The 19,913-nt window shown below is 34.3% G+C and overlaps 1 protein-coding gene across 32 annotated transcripts in view; it reads right to left on the reverse strand.

Annotated features, from left to right (window-relative positions):
- LOC148677633 (receptor-type tyrosine-protein phosphatase delta-like) overlaps positions 1–19,913 on the reverse strand; it is a 656,126-nt gene that overhangs the window by 413,462 nt on the left and 222,751 nt on the right. For all 32 annotated transcript variants that reach the window (XM_088606136.1, XM_088606233.1, XM_088607477.1 and 29 more), the window contains one exon: positions 5,738–5,782. The gene's annotated coding sequence lies outside the window, so the exon portion shown is untranslated. The remainder of the gene's footprint in view (positions 1–5,737; positions 5,783–19,913) is intronic.

Here is a 19,913-nt window from a genome sequence, read left to right on the forward strand (position 1 = left end):
TCCTCGGAAAGCAACAGAATTTTCCATACTACAGCAATCTTATGAGCATTCCAGACTCACATCAGAGGAAAATATATATTCATGAGCAGACTATGAAATCATTTTCTATTGCTGAGGAATGATGATGATTATAATGATTATAATTCTCATTATTTTTGCAATTGTTATTTTATGCACTTTCTTTTAAAGGGTAACAGATATGTCAAGAAAGCACTTCTTCCCTTCTTTCGTAAATTGTTACCCATAAATTAGTGCCATATATCATTTCAGTACACACTTTGCATGGATATAAGCCACAAGTGAAAAGACATTTTTACCAAACTTCTGGTGAAGTATACTGGATCCTGTAAGCTTTTTGTTTACATGGGCAAATGAAATAAGTACACTAGTTATAACATGATATGTTTTTGGACAAATGTAAACATGTGGATCCGGGTTATCATAATTGTGCTTAAATGTAGTATAATTTTCTAAGGGAAAATCAAATATATACAGTACAATAACATCTCACACCCAAAGAACGCTCCAAAGCTGAAACGTTGTGTTTCCTTTTTTCTCTTTTCAGCAGGAATAAACCTTTACTCGTTACTTTACAATAACGTCAGTACATCCTGCAATGAGAAGAGCTATTTTATTGTGGATTTGTGAGGAAAAAATGATATTTTCAATCTATTTTACACGGACTGTTGTTGTAGGTGGCATTGATATATATTATGTATGTGGGTCATTAATTCTTATTATGAGCATACATAAAGCACATTTTAAAAGTTTATACATTACTAACTTTGAAATACATGATTCATTTAGGCCCACTATAGTTTTAAACAAGCTGCAGAAAATACTGTTTATTTCATATACAGTCAAGATTAACCCTCAGTTGCTTAAAATACTGTAGGAAGAACAACAGGTGTTAACATTCTTTTACTCGATTTTGTCACTCCCCTGGCCTCATAAGGATTGGTTCACACGAATCGTTTGGTGAGAATGAACTTCACGAATCAGTGAAAAAGGAGGAATTTGTATAAACAATGTCACATGGCCTGGGCACAAACATCCGATGCCTGGATTGTAGATCTTAGTTTACACCCACAGTGGGTGAATTTGCTGGTGGTCCCACTCAGGAGCTCCACTGTCATTCTTCTTCTTTAAATCAATTAATATTCACAGTCAAAGATGCCTGCTTCAGTGTTTTAACTTCATGCTGCTATTGCAGCAACTTATCAACATGACTGTCAACTCCACTGAGGCACCAACTCCACTTGTAAGCACTATTATTCCTCATAATCATGTTGTTCCTCAAAATGATTTCAATTCCAGCAGGAAAGAAATTCAAACAAACTAGACAGACAATGAGTGTCACAATGTTTCTTATGATTCTTAATAATTCACAGATTATTTCCGTAGCCTTTTACTCATTGTACCTTAACACAGTAATAAAGACTTAATATCTTGACCACTTCAGGATGCTCACAACATAGACAATTTGCTGTAACAAAATGAAAGCAAAGAGCAGTATGATATGATTTAAATGACAAAGTATTTTGAGGGTGCATAAAAGTGGGTAACAAGCTCAGTTAAGTGAAAATAACAAACTAATACATCTCTGAGGTCAAATTGTCCTGCCCTAAAACTCAAAGGCTAAAGCTGTTACCATGGTGACATTTAGAATACAGCGCAAGATATTGCTATCACCACATAATGTCTGGTTGATGATCAAATAATTCTTGTTTTAATTAAGCAATTATGAAGTACTACAGGATCTACATTTTATATAAAGGTTCTATTGGAGGTAATCTGTTTCTCTGAAGCAAGTGAACCCCATGGGTGTCAGGACAGGTGCTGTTGCTTTGAACTTCTAGGGTCCTGGGTTGAATTTCAGCCTCATACATGTATGCCTGGAAGACATTTCAAGTTTTACCCATGTTTACATGATGCTTTTTTCCCAGTGCTCTGGTTTCCTTCCATCTCTGTAAAACACTACATATTGTCCATTTCTCCATTATACTTCATTGGACTACCATCCTGTATAGAAGGAGAGCAAATGTACTGTATATTCTCACTGTGCTGCTGGGATAGATTCCAGCTTTCTATGATCGTCATCACAATAAATGGCTTACTGATAATAGTTGTCTTTATAGAATGTTGGTACAATTGAGAAGATGCCTAATATTTCTTACTTATTGCCTAGAAGTATAAGTACTGTACCTGTTTGTACTTTTAAAGCTAAACTATTGTCATTGTAATTATTAACAAGTAATTATTTATTGACCACAAAGTGTAGCATGATAATTTTTCCAACAGATACTGTATATCATTACAAAAATGTATATACTGTAGTTAAAAACAAACAAATAAGCTTACTTTGTAATTAGCTAACTGAATTCTGAATCTTTTTTTCTGGGGCCTTAGATGAATTGTTTAATCCTGTGCAGCCTTTTCATGTATGGAAGCCTCGCAACAATACCTTCTTTCTAGGGACACAATAAAATGATAAAACGAAAGCCTCTGAGATTATGCAACACCTGCTGAACACTGGATTTTCAGTAAAAGCTGTCTTCCAAAAGAGTCTATGGGCAAATATCATTAACTGCTCTGCAAATACTCTTCGCCAGCTATCAGTCTGAGCCAATATACAAGGGACTGCACTGCCCTGCCAAAATGAACTGCATTTTTGTATTAAATCTCAGAGGCTTTCTGACTCTGAATTGGAATTGTTCGTTTCACCTGGCCTTCTGTTCAGTCAAACATAAGCTTGTGCAGAGGCTCCAGGCAAGACTTGTGCATAGAAGATAAGATTCTCTCTTGGACTCCTTGCTCCCACTGCTGTTGCTATTTTGCCTCCTGCACACACTTAGACTATTAATAGCTATACAGTACATACAGACACAGTAAGTCCCCCAGCCAACAGAAAAAAGGCAGAACAATTGATAAATTATTGAATTTGAAGTAATAGACCATAGGACAGCTCTTGATTTTCTGTTGTACCTTCATGTTTACTGAATACTTTTTGCAAATACATATTGGAAAAACAGAAAGACAAGTACCAAATGCTGCTGTTTTCAACCAAGGTTATCAATAACATCAATATGATTCTAATGAAGATTAACATGTAAATGTACATGTTAATTTAATCGAAAGTATATCCCAATTTTAAAACAAGTTAAAAACAGATGAAAAAGAGGTATAATATTTTTTTATAGTTTTCGGAAGTTCACATTTGTATTGCAAATAAAATGCAATGCAAATAATCATTCTCTTGTTTTATTTATATATATTTAAGGTTTTGATAATAACTGGATTGATATCAGTATAAACTATATTAATTTGTGCATTAAATCATAAAGTGATAGTGTGGAGGTGCTGTGACACAGGACAGACAAGTTCTTGACATTTCCCAACTTTATTCTCCCTTTTTAGTGGTTAGAAAATCAAACAAAAGAGTCATGCACAAGAGCATTCAAGATGCTTATTGCAGCCTCTGTAGTCACCTTGGGTTTCATCGCAGTGCACAGCATGTTAACCCGCTGGCCAACCTTAATCTAAACCTTACCCACTTCTCTCACAACACACAGAATATGAATGTCCAGAATGCTTGCTTATATATAATAAGGGGTATTTAATTTAAAATAAATTACATGATGTTAAAATGATACATTATAAGATCTTTTCAGATTTTTGTCACAATGCTGAAGAATACAGAGTAAATACAGCATAAGGTATTATGTGGGAACATCAGGTGTTCATTATTCTGGAAGGACATTTTCAAGATAAGCAGAAATTCAAGAATATTATATGTCGACACAAGTGGAAAATAACTGTAAGTGCATTCATTCACAAAACAACTGTGGCAGTCTGTAACCCACTTAAGTAGTCATGTTGCTGAAGTGATCCTTTAACAAAAGGCTCAGTGGATGTGGTGGACTATTAAACTAACTGTTTAATTTCAATTAGTCAAAAATAAGATGAGTCTTGGACTATATTATCTAAATTACCATTAGGTAGTCCTGCTGGGACTGTCACCAAAAAATCAGTTGTTTTTTTTTAAAAAAAAGGCTAGAGATTATTTAAGTGCTCATATTTTTTATATAGATCGGATGCTACAGTATATCTTTTTAGCTTTTTGCATTTCCGTTGTAAACCCACCCAGTGTGGAATCACCAGTTGTTTCTTTGCATCTCATCTCACAGCGACACTTCCTTTTCGTGCAGAAGAATGAGGGAGACATTCTCCTCCAACCTGCTCACTCATCAAGAATTCTATTAAATAATATGTTGCTCCACAATGCATTAAAGGAGTGTGAACTCCTCACTGATATAACTGCAGCAAATACCCGGCTACAGGTGGAACAATATGGATTCTATGGATTACCCCACTTATCTTAGCCCATCACTCAGAAGGAATCACCCGGCTGTGCTCTGCCATTTGGGGAATCCCAGTCATAGTAAAAGCGAAGCAGTATTTTCAAAATGTGAAGTGCACTGCTTTGTTTCACATTCTTGTTATATACTGTACATTTAAAGAGGTGCATTGCAAAATTGGTGTTCTAGGTATGCACTGTATTAAAGTGATAGCTTTTCTGTAATTAAGGGAAGCAAAGCCATCAAGAACACAAATACAGAGATGACAGGGACAAGAAATATAAGAAAAAGATTTTTCATTGACACATTCCTGTAGGCATTTAGAAATCTGAGAAATAAATCTTTAAAGAATAACATAAGGCTGAATTTAATTGATTTGGTCCTTCCGTGCATTCAGTCAAGAAAACTGCAGATATTGTACGTCTGTGTGACCACCTGTTCTACTTTTTCTTGTAGGCTACTTTATAATTTACTTATTATAGAGGCTGTAATCAAGTCTGCCAAAATTAGATGATAATTTTGACCCTGCCACTAATGTTTCTTCCTTTCTTTCCTGTTTTTACAGATGCAGAAAATGTTGTACATATGTTTTTATTCCTACTTATAAGAATAAGTATGAATAACAAAACTACATTTACCCTTAATGAAATAATGTATTTCAAAGCAGAATGCAAACAGCTGTTTTTTACCATGAAACATTTTTGCATTGATGAATAATTAAGGTTATTTTTTTTTCTTTTCTGGACAAAACTCATTGCCAGATTGTGAAGGATTCTCTTTTACAATGTATTTTATACTGTTGAAGTTGTAGAGCATAACATAGAAATGAATTCAGAAAAAGTACCTACAGTATATTATCATTTCAAGTCCTTTAAAAGGGGCTTCTAAAAACACTTCAAATGTGGTTCTTTTCTGTTGTCGTTCTTGACAGATGTACAATATAAATGGGATGATACCGGTATGCTTCACCAGGTATAATGTAAAAAAAATAACATTTTATTTTGATTCTAGATTTTCATTATTTGGATCTAATATCAGTTATCAGCCAGACTGCTTAAAAATGGCCTCAGACTTTATCCAAACAAATAGAATGTAAATTATAACAAAAAGGCCTTAACTAGATTTTATACTAAAATTCACAATGCAAATTTAAAACTTAAAAAGTTTGTTCTCCATGTTAATGCCTTTATCTTCTTTAAGCATATTGTTTGTTTTTGCCACATTCTTCATAGGGAGAAACCAGACTTAGGTTTACTTTAGTATCAGAATGTCTTTCAGAAAACAAGAAATGACCATACTGTCTCCGGTAAAATTCGGAACGATGTTTTTATTTGAATTTCCAACACAGCCATGGTATTTTGATATGTTGAAATCCTTACCTTTCCCCAAGGTTCATCCTGTTGTTGTCGTCTCAGGAAAGAGAACTGAAAAAAAGATAAATTTGTAATATTTAGTGACGTAATTAGCAGATTCTAATTTTAAATGGGACAGCATTCTACATAATGAATGTTATCAAATTAATTGCTAGTGTACCTCCACAGCAACCGTAAAGTGCAGGAAATCATTTTAAATCACCATCAGCAGCAAATAAAAGAGGTCATAAGCAGAAGTGAACACCTGGCTGCAGATGATTGCGAGCAGCTGAAAAGCAGGCGCCTCGACAAGTTTGTTAGGCTCATAAAATTCATAACGGCCTTTTAAAGTGTAGGGTTCACGTTGAGGGTTTCATGATGACAATTAGAACAGCAGCACAGGACAAGCTGTAATGAACAGTGCCATAAATACAAAACACTTGTTTCAGAAACAAAATGTGCTGATAGCAGAGGAACAGGTGTTTATTTGAGAACAGTGTTGAAATTGCTAGGCTACAAGTCGAGACCCCTACATAGCAACAGTGACCTTCTCATGAGAAGACTAGCTCGGAGGTTTCTTTCCATTATGAACTGAGCAGGTTATGGGACTTAATTTAACATGTACACAACAGCCACTGGATTCCCTCAATATATTAAACTTAGACTTTCATATCAGGAATGTTTGACTTCACAGTTCCTGCAGAATGAGGCAGATACTGTAGGTGTACAGCCATATGGCAATATCTCACCAATTCTTGATGAGTCTCAGTGTTTATCTATACCATATGCTTATGAATGTCTCGTTCATTTTCTTGCTTACCACCCGCAACCCTTTGGATTTCTACTCATCACTTCTGCCTTTTTTTAAACGAAGATTACAAAGACAAATGGCAGCTGTTCTTTGAGCACAAACCTAGCATTTGTTTAGAATTCCCTCATCCTTGTCAGAAGCAAAGCTTGTCAACAACAAGAAAACTTCTATATGCAGTTTAATTTACAATGAACGTAAGACTAACATCAGACAAGCTAAACACAAAAGTCAGATTTCCTGTTCAATAATAACCTACAGTATATTTTATATTTAAAACCAGGGACATTCAACATACTTCATTTTTGTAAATTTATGAGACAAGAATATGGGTTCAGTATGATAATACAGACATAACCTGAATGTGATTTTTTTTAATTATTATCATTTATAATAATATTATAATAGTTACAGTATGTGGATTATCTGAACCACAACATACTGTATTTATTGTTCCTGTTGTCTACATGGTGTTGTGTTGTCTGTTGTACTGTGTGTGTCCTGAGAGATCAGCGCGATTGAGAATTCCAATGTACAGTACGTGTACTGTACATATGGCAATAAACTTCTCTACTCATATACTGTTCTTTGAATACTAAAACTCTTTGAAGACTTTGTGTATAGCAGCTCATTTAAGATAGTTCTTCAGCACTACTTGAGAAGTTACCTAAATAGCACCTTAATCACAAAAGTTACCAAATAGTTGTGATATTTATAAATGTATATACAGTATATAAGGTTATATCCATGGACCTGTCATCCAGTTGTACAGTATTTTGCATTTACTATGTTAAGAGATAAAATTGATTTGACAACCTTTACTAAGGCAGACAATCAAAAGTAAAGAATATTACTCCAAATATTGTGATATTACTTAAAATAAGTTTTTTTTTTCCATACTGGACAATTTGCATTTGTACATTTTTACATTGGTACATACATTTCTTGATTGTATATTTATCTCATATCTTGAAACTAAAATTGCCACAGGGTGGTCAGTGAATTAAGTTTGACACTTTTTGTTTAATGTGAAGGTGCTTGAGAACTTTCTGTTCAAAGATTCTGCTTTATACAAAGATAGATCTGACCATCTAACCATGATCGAACTCACAGCTTAATATTTGAAACGATTTAAAAGATACATGCAAAAAGCTTTAGTGAACTGTGCATAAACTAATGATAAATCAAGTGTATGATACAATTTTACATACTACACTCTGGATTTAGTTTTGAATTGTGAGGGTTGATATTGTACACTGACCCTCATCTGGACAATGGATATTATTTTAGTTTCAACAATGCCCATCCTAGTTCTAATGTGTTTTCAAAACAGGAAATATAAGGTTTCTTGCCTTGCTGAATCCTATGTTAAATTTAAGATAATTTGCATTATGTTTAAGTTAAGAATTGGATCATAAAAAAGAAAATATTCCTCTTTAGAAATCCCTTCTTCTCATACCAAACATTTTTGCTACCTCTGACTTTCAGTCAGTATTCTACACATAAATATGCTTGAATTCTTACAAGGATTGATTCTATTGAAAACCTTCTAGTCCTCAATCTGACACCATTTTCTTCATACAAAAAGTAAATTACTTCTTTTTTTCTCAAATTGATTAGATCATGATGAAGTGTGTTCACAATATAATGGAAATGAAATGCTCGATCATTTAAAATTGATTCAGTCTTTTAAGTTATTACATGAATTCAGATATTTTCAGTACATACAGTACCATTTTATGAGTTTTAAACCTACTGCAATTTAAGCCTTCTACTGCAACGTAGTTCAATAGAAAGCAAATTTTATATTGCTTGATGCTCATTATACATTTCTTTTTATTTATTTAATTTCATGTGCTTTTGATTAGCAATACAAAATGTAACATCTGGTGACTGATGCTGTGAAGATATTTTAATATGTATAGTGAGTCGGTGGTTTCAGTTTCTAAAGTTTACACAAATGTTACAGTATTAACAGTCATACTGTATGTAACACAGATACTGTATACATTAATAATGAAAATCAAACTTAACATGAAATATATATCAGTTTACTAAGATGGCCAAATTCTAATAAGCTTTCAATGCTTTCAAAGGTCAATTCATAAGAGATGATAAAGAACAACCCTTATACCACAAATACACTCAGAAACAATAACAAACATAAAAACAAATGTATCTTCTTACAGGAATTGTGCTATAAATCCTTATGTCAATTTTGTTGTCAATCTGAATTAAAAATAAGCTCTTAGGATAATAGAAAAAATGGGAATGTCATAATGCTATCATCTTTAAAAGCATCCCCAGTGCCATTTAAATGACCTATTTAAGCTCATGACCATTTTGCAAGCCCTCAATGTTTGGGTAAAGAAATCCATCTACTTTACCTTTACTTTCTTGGAATACTTCACACATTGCAGTTCAAACCAAAGATTAGCTAAGTTGTGCCAGCACACACTATAGAGTCTTTTCCAAGGAAACCAAGCGAGATTTTGATATGCCAAAAAGTCTAATTTCACAGCTATAAAATGATTTTGCAGAATATTGTTTAGATTTGTGAAAATTAATGACAATAGCAAGCTCTGTGTTTTCCTTAAAGCAGCACAGCAAATTAGAGTTATGTGTTATTCAAGAATTAGTGGGATGAAAGATTTTTCTCAGGCTATTTCCTGCTAAATACATTACCAGATGCTGCTATGCCCATATACGCCTGTAGACTAATGTTGGTGTAAATGATTAGGCACTTATTGAACCAACACGAAGAAATGTGCTGTGGGTTGTTGCTTCAAAATGTGTGATAAACATTTTGCTAATTTGGATGCATGCTAGAATTATATAAAAAATATTTGGAAAATATAATAAAATATTAATAAAGTCATAGATTCCCTTGAACTCCTCAGCGTTTTACAGATAATATGTTCAGTCAAGAATGTAAGATACAGTAATAGCATACAGCTTATGTGGGCATTCCCACTGTTTTAGGGATTTACTGAATACTGCACATTCCAGATGAACTCTTAATTTAACGTAATTTCTATACTGAGCTAATATACTATATATCTAATTATATATGTGTTCTTAATATGTTATTATACTTTGAGCCTCTGCTGACAAAGAATTTAGTATCTGGACCAGCCAACGTATCTTGCCTACAGAAGCCCTAAAGTATATAAGATTTCAAGCCAATTGGCTTAATTTATCACCATCAACACTTATTATTATTCCTAAACTGTATATATTCATACTATGTAGCTGATTCGTACTTTGAATACCATCTTTGTACAATAATTATACAGTTGTTGTTTTTTTCTTTCCAAATTTCACTGTGCCAAAACAAGCAAAATCTGCTTTCTGGTAAAAACAAACCTAACCAAACGTGACAAAAAAGAGGATGTGATTCAGATCCATCTTGCTTGCTTGGTTACTAGTTGCTAATTTATGTCAGAAGACCTCAGCTTTTCCTTAGCATGCTTCAATGTACAGTATCTGGCAGGGTTATTCTGCACACTCACACTTTTGTAAAAAAAATGCTTCGTATTCTCAGTCATAAATACACTGTCTCTTAAATTAATTGGGCCAAAACCCACATACCATATATTCAACTACACAAAAAACACATTTGTGCATGTGGTTCAGTTTAATAATAATAACAACAAACTTTCTGATCAAAAGTTTATTTCTTCTTCCTATTGTACTTAAAGGCATTCTGTTATCTAAATTAATCAATTGGCTACAAAAGCAATAAATGTACAGTATTTTTTAACACTTTCATTGTCATTTCACAGGTTGTTCAGAATGTTCATTGCCAAAATTAAGACTTTTCCTACATGGTAAAAAGTTCCATTTGTTGATTAAACAATTGGATGTTTCCTGGCTCTCTAAGGCACATCAAGTTGATTTCATGATTTGTACTTGGCAGAACACAATGACAGACTCATATGGGTCTCAGTCAACGGTAACCCACTTACTGTACCTGCACCAGACAACCTTATTGTTTGAATTCTGAGCCTGGCTATGAGAATTCACATTTTCCTTTCTTTGTCATACACATGCAGAGAAGTGAAGCTTTCATAAGGAAAATAAATGTTGCAATGAAAATCTGTTGTGATGGAATCCCTTTGGCCTATGTACAGTAAGACAAAGCTACCACTGGTCTTTTTATGATTCTCATTTCTTTTCTATAATTCTTAAAAGAAAATTCTATAAAGAAAATGGGCTTAACAGAGTTTTGCTAGACACAAGGCAAGTAGGCATTTCTAAAATAAGAATACAAAGGTTGGCTGGAATAATTGAACCATCCACCTTTCCATCCAACTGAACTCTTAATCACTTGTGCTGTTACAGTACCTTTCTGTTTTCTTATTTCCTCTTTTATTTACCTGTTTCTGAACTCAAAATACCCTACTTCAATTGTATTGCTCCAGCAACTTCAGTATACAGATCTTTGCACTCTTTCTCCTTATTTATTAAGATTTTGGTGCCTTACTTTTGCCAAAATAGCTCTTAATTGGCAATCAATTTATTGCACAGAAACAAGAAGGAATTACAATCAGAGACTCCCAAAATTAGTGTTCCTTTTTTTTCTGCAAAGGTCCAATTGGTTATATTTCAGCTAACACACCTGTAGGAGAGAGGTTCTGAATCACAGGCATTGGTCCAGCTACAGAATATCATATCTGTATTTCCTTTACCAAAGGTTAGACAGATTTTGTATTATTTTTTTCTGAAACTGAGACAAAGAAATACCAATACTTAAGGAATATTTACATTCATTAACTACTTTCTATATTACTTCAAATTTCTTCTCATTACATAAGTAATTATGCTTCATCTTACCATGCAACCCCCTGATACATCTGCAGGGCACTTACAGTACATATTTCAGTGAACACAATCACAGCATGGTAAGTAGCATTCACATTATGTTCAGTTCTTGGGTCGACTATGCTACATGAACATAAAAAAATATAGATTTTTTAAAGTTATTATTATCCATCCATTTTCAAACTGCTTCATCCGCAGGGCAACCGGGGTCTATCCCAGTAAGCAACGGGTGAAAGGAAGGATATACTTTGGGTGGGACTCCGGTCAGACAGGGCACACACAGATATAAACACACACTCATACTCACACCAACGCCAGTTGTCCCAAAAGCTAGTTTACTTAACAGCATGTGTTTGGACTATGTGAAGAAATAGGAGCACTTGGGAGAAACCCACACAAACCCAGAGAGAACATAACATAACAAACTCCATGCAAACAGCACCCAAGGAATTGAATACAGGGCCTACACTTTACTTTTATTGAATACAATGCTAACCACTTTACCACCATGCCAAAGCTTATGTTTAATTAAAGTTAATCTTATCTTGCCTGTTTGGTAGTTAGCAGCAGATTGAAACAAGGTTCTCATCCAGGCATGGCTGTGTAGCTTCTTCCATATTCCTACAACCTTACCTTTATATAATTCAAATGTAATATTTACAAACGTATCAAAATTCCAAATAGTAGAACACAACACATTTCAGAAAGCTGGATCTGATCATTCTGAACCTGTACAGGGTTGATACTAATTATAAATCTATGCTACTGCTTACAGTATAATATATTTCAACAAGTTGACCTGTCATTAGGAACTCAAAAATCCAGCAGTCATCAAAATCCAATAGCAGCAGGGTTGGCAACCACTACTACCTAAGCCAATTCCAGTGCATTCAGCCTCATCTGAAATCCAACATCCCTGGGAGTTTCTGATAATGCTTAGCAAAGTGATTCAGACTGTATTCAAACCCACATCCTTCAGTTTATAAGATTTACACCAAAGTCTGAGCAGATAAATTTACTGGATGACCTGTTCACAGGGCCAAAATAAATAACTACATTTTCTAAACACATTTAGAACTGTCAGTTTTGTCAAGAAGAAATTTTCATTAGACTGTTTACAATACCTATATTTTATATTACTGCCACACTCACAAATAAATAACTCTCATAAACTTTGGCTTTTGATTATTTAAGTCATTTCAATAGATAAAATGTGTGAGGGAGGATGGAAGGCGAGACAAATTGCGCCCTTGACTACAAATTGATACAAGAGTGCATATAGCTGAGAGTGCTTATTATTTTCCTACTGATATATCCTGTCCATACTAATGAATGCACAAATTAAAATTTAAAAAAAGTGTGACACTTTGAATATTAGGAACTGTCTTTTTGATGTGGTGAGGAATCCATAATTAGACCAGGATTTGACCTTTAATTATAACATTAATACCAAGATAATGTAAAATAAAAAAATATGCTTTAAGGGATTCAGTGCAACAATGCCAAAAAAAAAAAAGACAAGAAAGCCATCTCATAGTTCCTTCCTTGAGCAGCCATATTTCATTACACAGCATTGAAGCTTAGAAAGCAATCAAGCATATTTAGCCGTCCTCGTCTCAGGCTAAAGCAATTATTACCCTGGAGTTTTTTACTGTGCTCGGCCAAGAGGAAAATGAACCGCAGTACTTATCAGCTCAATGCATACACAAGTGACTCTGAAGGCAGCTGACCAAGACTGAAGCCATAGGTTACCTCTGAATCCATTAGCACTGTAACATCAGCACATTTAGGCTTGGATAGAGCGATAACCATAAAAATGTCACAAAAAAGGCATTGTTATTTGCATTCATATTGGATAAGACAAATTTATTAAAGGTCAACCAACAAGGTGAAGGTTTATACTCCATTTCCTATGCCACATGATCTGTATCAAAACTCACTTATTTTCCTCTCCATCTTGCTCTTCATTTTCTAATCATGTTATCTGTGTCAGTTTCTGACAAAATTAAAATAAAATAACAATTCAGATGTTAGCAATAACTTATTTTTGTATACTAAGTAACAAAAAAAATCTGAATTTGACACATACTGTACATATTGTACACATACTGTACGGTGTTGAGAAAGTGTTTGTGAACCCTTTAGGATTTTCATATATACTGTACAGTATGAAAGCTCAGTTCCTGGGTAGAGTGACTGTGGTCTTACACTTTGTCCATTTGTAGACTCTGTCTGACAGTGGATTCGTGGAACCGCTTAGAAATTAAATAAATATTTTTGTAACCCTTTCCAGACTGAGGAGCATCAATAACTTTTTTCCGTGGCCCTCAGAATTTTCCTTAGATCGTGGCATTACTTGTTTTCACACAGCTGTATGGTGAAGAAGCAGTTAGAAAATGGATGGATAAACGGGACTAGCACAAACTGGTTCACAGGTGGAGATATTTAGCGCAATGTACTTCCCTACTTCATGTTCCTGCTGGACAGCTTTCAAATAGTGTTGTGTGTCTATGTTCAGTGAGTTTTGTTGTGCATTTTGTTGTAGGAGATGTATTTTAGATGTGCAATTCTGAAAATTTGATCTTGCTAAGATCATTGTATGTGCTGTGTCAGGTTTTTACAGAATGGTGAATACATCAAAATTCTTACTAACTGCATTTACGCTTAACCAGTGATAACATCATTGTTGCAAGACTGTTTTACTAACATCCTCTGCTCTGATCAATTTGCATTTATAACTCATAAGAAATAAGTCTTTTCTGTTGACCCCACATATGCTACAGTACTTTATGCTTAATGGGGCAGTAGTATTTCTTATGGTCTTTGGTGAAAATGTTGAAATACAGTCTACAGAAGTTCACTGACACTTCATTTTACATTATATAGTGTCTTTTCAAATGTATCAAGTTTTATATGCTTTCCAACAGGGCAACTCAAAGTTGGAGTGCAATGCAATATTTCCATGATAAGGTCAACCCAGTGATTCTCTGCTTCATTTTGTCATCCAACATGGCACTTATTGAACACATCTGGGATAAATAAAGCACTGATTACTACAACTTACTCTATCACAGATGTTTTGGCAACTGGAATCTATCATTGTTTAGGAATGGAAAAGACATCCCCAATTATTGTTTAATTATTTAGATGATGCTTTGTGTCTGACATTATATTTTTCTGAACAGGCTTCAGGAAAAATAGTGAAAAAAGCTTATCATTTACTTGCTATATTGCCATTATATCTGAATGTTAATCAACATTTTTAAGTCTTAAAATTATTAAAAGATGCACTATTATCACCAGTATTATTAGTAATAATAATATCCATTTTTAAAACATGTGCTCACTTTTACAGCAATTATATTTTTTCTGCAGCTCTTCTGTACCTTTTTTGTATCCATTTGCTATATAAGAATTGTAAATTGGTTCATTATAATACTACTTTCGAACTTCTACTGCATATACGCCATTGGTTACCATTGCCAGCCTTATCTTAGCTCATGTTTATAAAATGATTTGCATGCTGTAAGATGTGTGAATGTAGTGCAAAAGGAATAAGAATCTCTTGGGAAGATGAGTCTTGACTATGACCAAGCTCCACAGGTTTGTGCTTAGGTGCTAATGTTTTCACATTTAGCACAGCCCCATTTAAAATAACAGAACAAAATAAGCTTTATGTTGTGCAGAAGGTTCAAATGATCAAATAATAATTGTTACAGCACATTTGGCACATACTTTGACTGGTTAGAAAAAAAATGTAACTAAGGGTCAGTAGACATACTCATTTAAAACATCTGTGGATGATGCTGCCATGGTGTCAGAATGAAATGTTTACTGCATGAAGTTACATGTTTGCTTGAGCTTCCAGTTTGAAGATCAATTCTCACTTCTTTTGTTTGTGAGGATTATTTGTATAACACTGACTCACGCCACAGATGGTGATGTCTTCAGCAATCTGAGCATTGCTATTGAAGTGACAGGGAACTGGTATTAATTTGAATACTTTGTATGTGTTCCGCAAAGCAGTCATCTAATCATCTTTTGGTTTCTTCAATATGCGGTTGGTTGCACTTTCGCAAGTCATGCAAGAAAATGCCTAAGAATGATATAGTATACTCTTGGCTGGAATCATGAAATGTTCCGTGTATATTTCAAATCTGGGTGGAAATTTGCTCGAGATTAAATGAAAGGTTTACATATTGTAGGTCTTTACTGAGTTTCTGGAAATATCAATGATACCGATGATGATGTATCTGTGGTACAGCCTACAGTAGGTGAGTTGCCTTCCTATTGCTGTAAAAGTGTTCAACAGGCCATACAAAAAGGTAGGTAAGTGATGGCCCCATTTTAGTTCCAATGTTGACATCTCTGACTTGAGTGTAAAGCTTTCTGTTAAAATAAAATAAATTCAAGGTGAGAATACATGTATATCATTTCCTTTGTCCATTTACTGAGGAACAATTTTAGTGCATTCAAACCTTCAGTGTTTGGAAAGTGTATAGGCATTTATTGTTCATTATAAATGGAATGAGATTTTCACAATAGTGCTCTTTTTAAAATTGTCCAGTATTTGAAGAAAATGTTTAGAGCCCTTGACATACAGTATGAGGGTGATTTACCAATAGGTCTGAGAGTATTATCAAGAAAACTACATATCAGGTCAGTGAGACAGGAATGGGCTGATATCATGCAGCTGACCTGGATTTAAGGAAGTAAATGGAAATTAAAAAGTACACATACTCTATAAGGTGATAAGCATTGTAATTCATGTTAACACTATCATGAGAACATAAAAGAACAAGAGGGGTCATTTTGATAGTAACTTCATCAATGTCAAGAGCATCTTTTAAAATTGGTTTAAAAGCTGTTTTTTCCTCCAAATGTTGTAAAAGGCATTTTATACTAATAATAAGAGTATAATAAACTAATAATTTGTAATAAAATAAAGAGCAATTTTAGATAATGGAACACAATGTACCTGCTAACAGACTCAATAACCGAGCAGAAATCAAAAAATATCAGATACTGTTCATCAAACTTGTATATGCATGTCAAAAGGAGTAGTTTACTTTATTATGTATAAAAATAACTCACTATACTGTACACTGAAAGAAACCAAAAGATGATGAGCTGAAAATTTTGTGAAACATATACAGTATACAAGAGAACTGAGAACTGATGTTCAAACTGGAGACTTTGTGGCCTCATGAAATAAACATTTTATTCTGACATCAAGACAGTCTCATCCACAGAAGGTTTTAAAGAAGTTACAGTAAGTGGACCATGGTTACACTCCTTTTAAAACAGATTAAGACAGACGCATTGCCAAGATGTTTATTTCTTATAATTACTTTTTACAATTATTTCTGTAATCATGTTAACTTTTTGTACACCCTAAAAGCAGCACTTCAACCTACTGTACATTGTAGGTCAACCGAAGCTAAAACTCTATATACATTGGGGCTAGAGAAAAAAAAATATGGGAGATATTTCAAGGTTTGGTGAGGACAAAAAAGGAGAGAAACAGCAAACATCTTCTTCACTTTTATGATTTCTGTTGCTTACATGAATCAATGAATCCATATTTCAGCTTCTAATGATTTTGACGTTTTAGCTAAATAAGAAACCTCATACCAGATTTTTCCCACATTTACTTTTCACTTTGTTTTCTTGCATTTCAAAGGATGGGAGTTCTTTTTTTTTTACTGGCTTAGACATTTCTCTATAACTGGAGTCATATGCTTGTGGAACAGTTACTGCAGTTTACTCAGGGTAAAACACTGAACGAAAACAGGTTCCACGACAATATACTGTATATGTTTTGACCATCATATAAACTAGAGTTTTTATTAATATTTTTTAATAAAATAAGTGTATAATTTATTCAATTATTAAGTACAATAAGAAAAATACTGTCCTTATGTACAGTAGTTGTGCAAATGTTTAAAGTTTGCCTATAAAACCAAGCTGTAAAATCGAAGCGACTCCCTGACAAATGTCTATCGTGTATATTATTTTCTGCCAGTTGTCTAATGCATGTATCTTTCTAGGCCTACAGTATATCAGCCAGGTCTTGTGAGACCAATATACTGTACAGTAGAGGCCCTGTTATAATTCTTAATCAATGTCAGTGGAGCTGTTGTTTTTTTTTTCCTGTACCACCTCATAGACATTCATTATGTACAGCTTAATGCCAAACGTAAATCAAATTGAAACAAACTGTTTGAAAAGGGTTCATAGTTCCTGTCATTAACGCAGCCAAAACAGGCTTTAAAAGGTTGTCATTTTTGAAGGAAACACAGTATAGTACATGCAAAAAAACTTTTGGATTAACAAATACTGTTACGCAACAGCTACTTGATATCGTAATGCTGGAGGGGTACCCGGAACACATTATTGTTATGCAAAATGATTAACTGCACTGGGTGCCAGAGAAAACCTGACCTCATGAATAACTTGTATTTGCATTCACTTTCTCTACTTGTACCCTGTATGCTGTATGCTGTGCTCCCAAACTGCCCACACTATAGCAATTGAATCAAATTCTGCCATTTGTGGGCATTTTGCCCACAGTTAGCCCATTGGACCTTATGTGTCTTAAGCTATTGCGTTTTCATTTATTGTGACAGTTCCCCACAACTGGTGCGACACAGCAGGCAATTTGGACAGGCAGTTATTGTTTTTCATTACAGTACTGGGTTGAATGTTTAATTAATATTTGATTCTTTTAATAAAATTAACCTAACTAAAATATTTTCACAAATAGTATAATGGTGATCACACAACTGCTGTACTGTAGACAGAGTACCTAATGCAAAGCAACCTATAATAAGACATTATATTACTTTGTTCAAGATGTGCATTTTTACCAAAAAGATAAATGGTTAATTAGAATATTAAGTAGGGGATTATTATCTTTATAATGTTTTTTTTCCTTGTTTAGGTAAAAACAAACCTTCAAAATAGTGTTTAGTACTTAAAATTACCATGGGACATTCCCAAAAATGACATGGAAATAGTATAAACGTGTTTTTCAAAGACAAGCATAGCTGATTTTAGTGTGTCCCAATGACAAATTTTCACAAACTTTGGCTTCATCACTCTGCTCTCCTACCCACTGATAGCGGGTGTGTGTGGAGTGTACTGGTGTGCTGCGGTTGCCGTCGTATCATCCAGCTGCACATTGGTGGCGGTGGAAGGGAGCCCCCATTACCTGTGAAGCGCTTTGAGTAGCATGTCCAGAAAAGCACTATATACTGTACAGTAACTGTCAGGAATTATTATTAAATTAATAATAAATCACACCACATTCATGCATCCATCTATTTTTTAACCGGTGCAGCCGAATACACGGTCAGCCAGAGCCTATCCTGGCAAGCAGCAGGCACAAGGCAGGGTCCACTTAACTGACAATATCAGTGTGTCTTTGAACTGTGGGAGAAAACCAGAGCACCCAGAGGAAACACAGAGAATACACGAACTCCACTGAGATGCACCCCAGGTCATAGAACCCAGGGCCCTAGTACTGCAAGGCAGCAATGCGAACTACTGCACCACCATGCTATCTGTTACTGTACATCAGCTTCAAAAATGTCAATGATCAATATTTCCTCTTAGTCACGAAGATCCAGATTCCTGATGTAGATTATAATGTTGGCTACTGAACACCATCACGTTCTCTTGTTTTTTGTGATAGTGTGATAGTGATAGTGTGATAGTGCATGATTAAAAAACCCTGTACACCTTGCTTGACAGAAGTTTGATATACTGTATGTTTTCAAGTAGTGCTTTGAGAAATAACCAAACCTTTCCTTTGTGAAAAAAAAGAAAGTAAAAAATGTCATTCATTTAATGTTCATTTCATGAAGACAAGAGGGCCACCAGACCAAGGAGGACAATGAGAAAAAGAGAGATTTTAAATGAGTTTAACCTGAAATACCAATGGACTAGCAAATGCATGGCTGGGTGAACAGACAGATGGTGAGGGTGATGGCGTTCAACAAGAGTTTGAATTTAAAGGAGTCTGCATACAATGTAAAAACTTCCTGAGGAAAGCTTTAATCTTGCATGAGCTCTCTCGCGTTAACAAATAGGCCTCTTACTTCATTACTGTTGTAAATAAAAGTTAATTCTTTCAGTCACTTGTAATTCCCCAACCAAGGAAAGAAGACATCTCAAATAATAAACTACTTTATTCTTCAAGGTGGTAATAATCTGAATTAAAATATAGTTTAAAAGAAACATCAATTTAACCCAGGCACAGCATCAGGGATATGGCACAAAGAGGCTTATTCAGCTCCAATATTGCCACCTGCTGGTGATGTTGGTCTTGAAACAAACCTGTTTTTTTTAACTGAAGAATTATTTTGTGGGCAATAAGCAGGGTACATTCATGAGTATATCAATAGTCATCTACTGTACATGCATCTGATAAATAAGTTCATCAAGAACACAGATTACATTGTTTTAGCTTTCTTTAAGGCTAAGTGATTAACAGAAGATTATACACTTTTTTTAAATTATCAAAGTCCCTATTTTTATTCAAAGCAAAAGTATACAAAGCAAAAGGGA

This window comes from Lepisosteus platostomus, chromosome 1, assembly GCF_059453375.1.
Source record: "Lepisosteus platostomus isolate fLepPlt1 chromosome 1, fLepPlt1.hap1, whole genome shotgun sequence".
Classification (NCBI taxonomy): domain Eukaryota; kingdom Metazoa; phylum Chordata; class Actinopteri; order Semionotiformes; family Lepisosteidae; genus Lepisosteus; species Lepisosteus platostomus.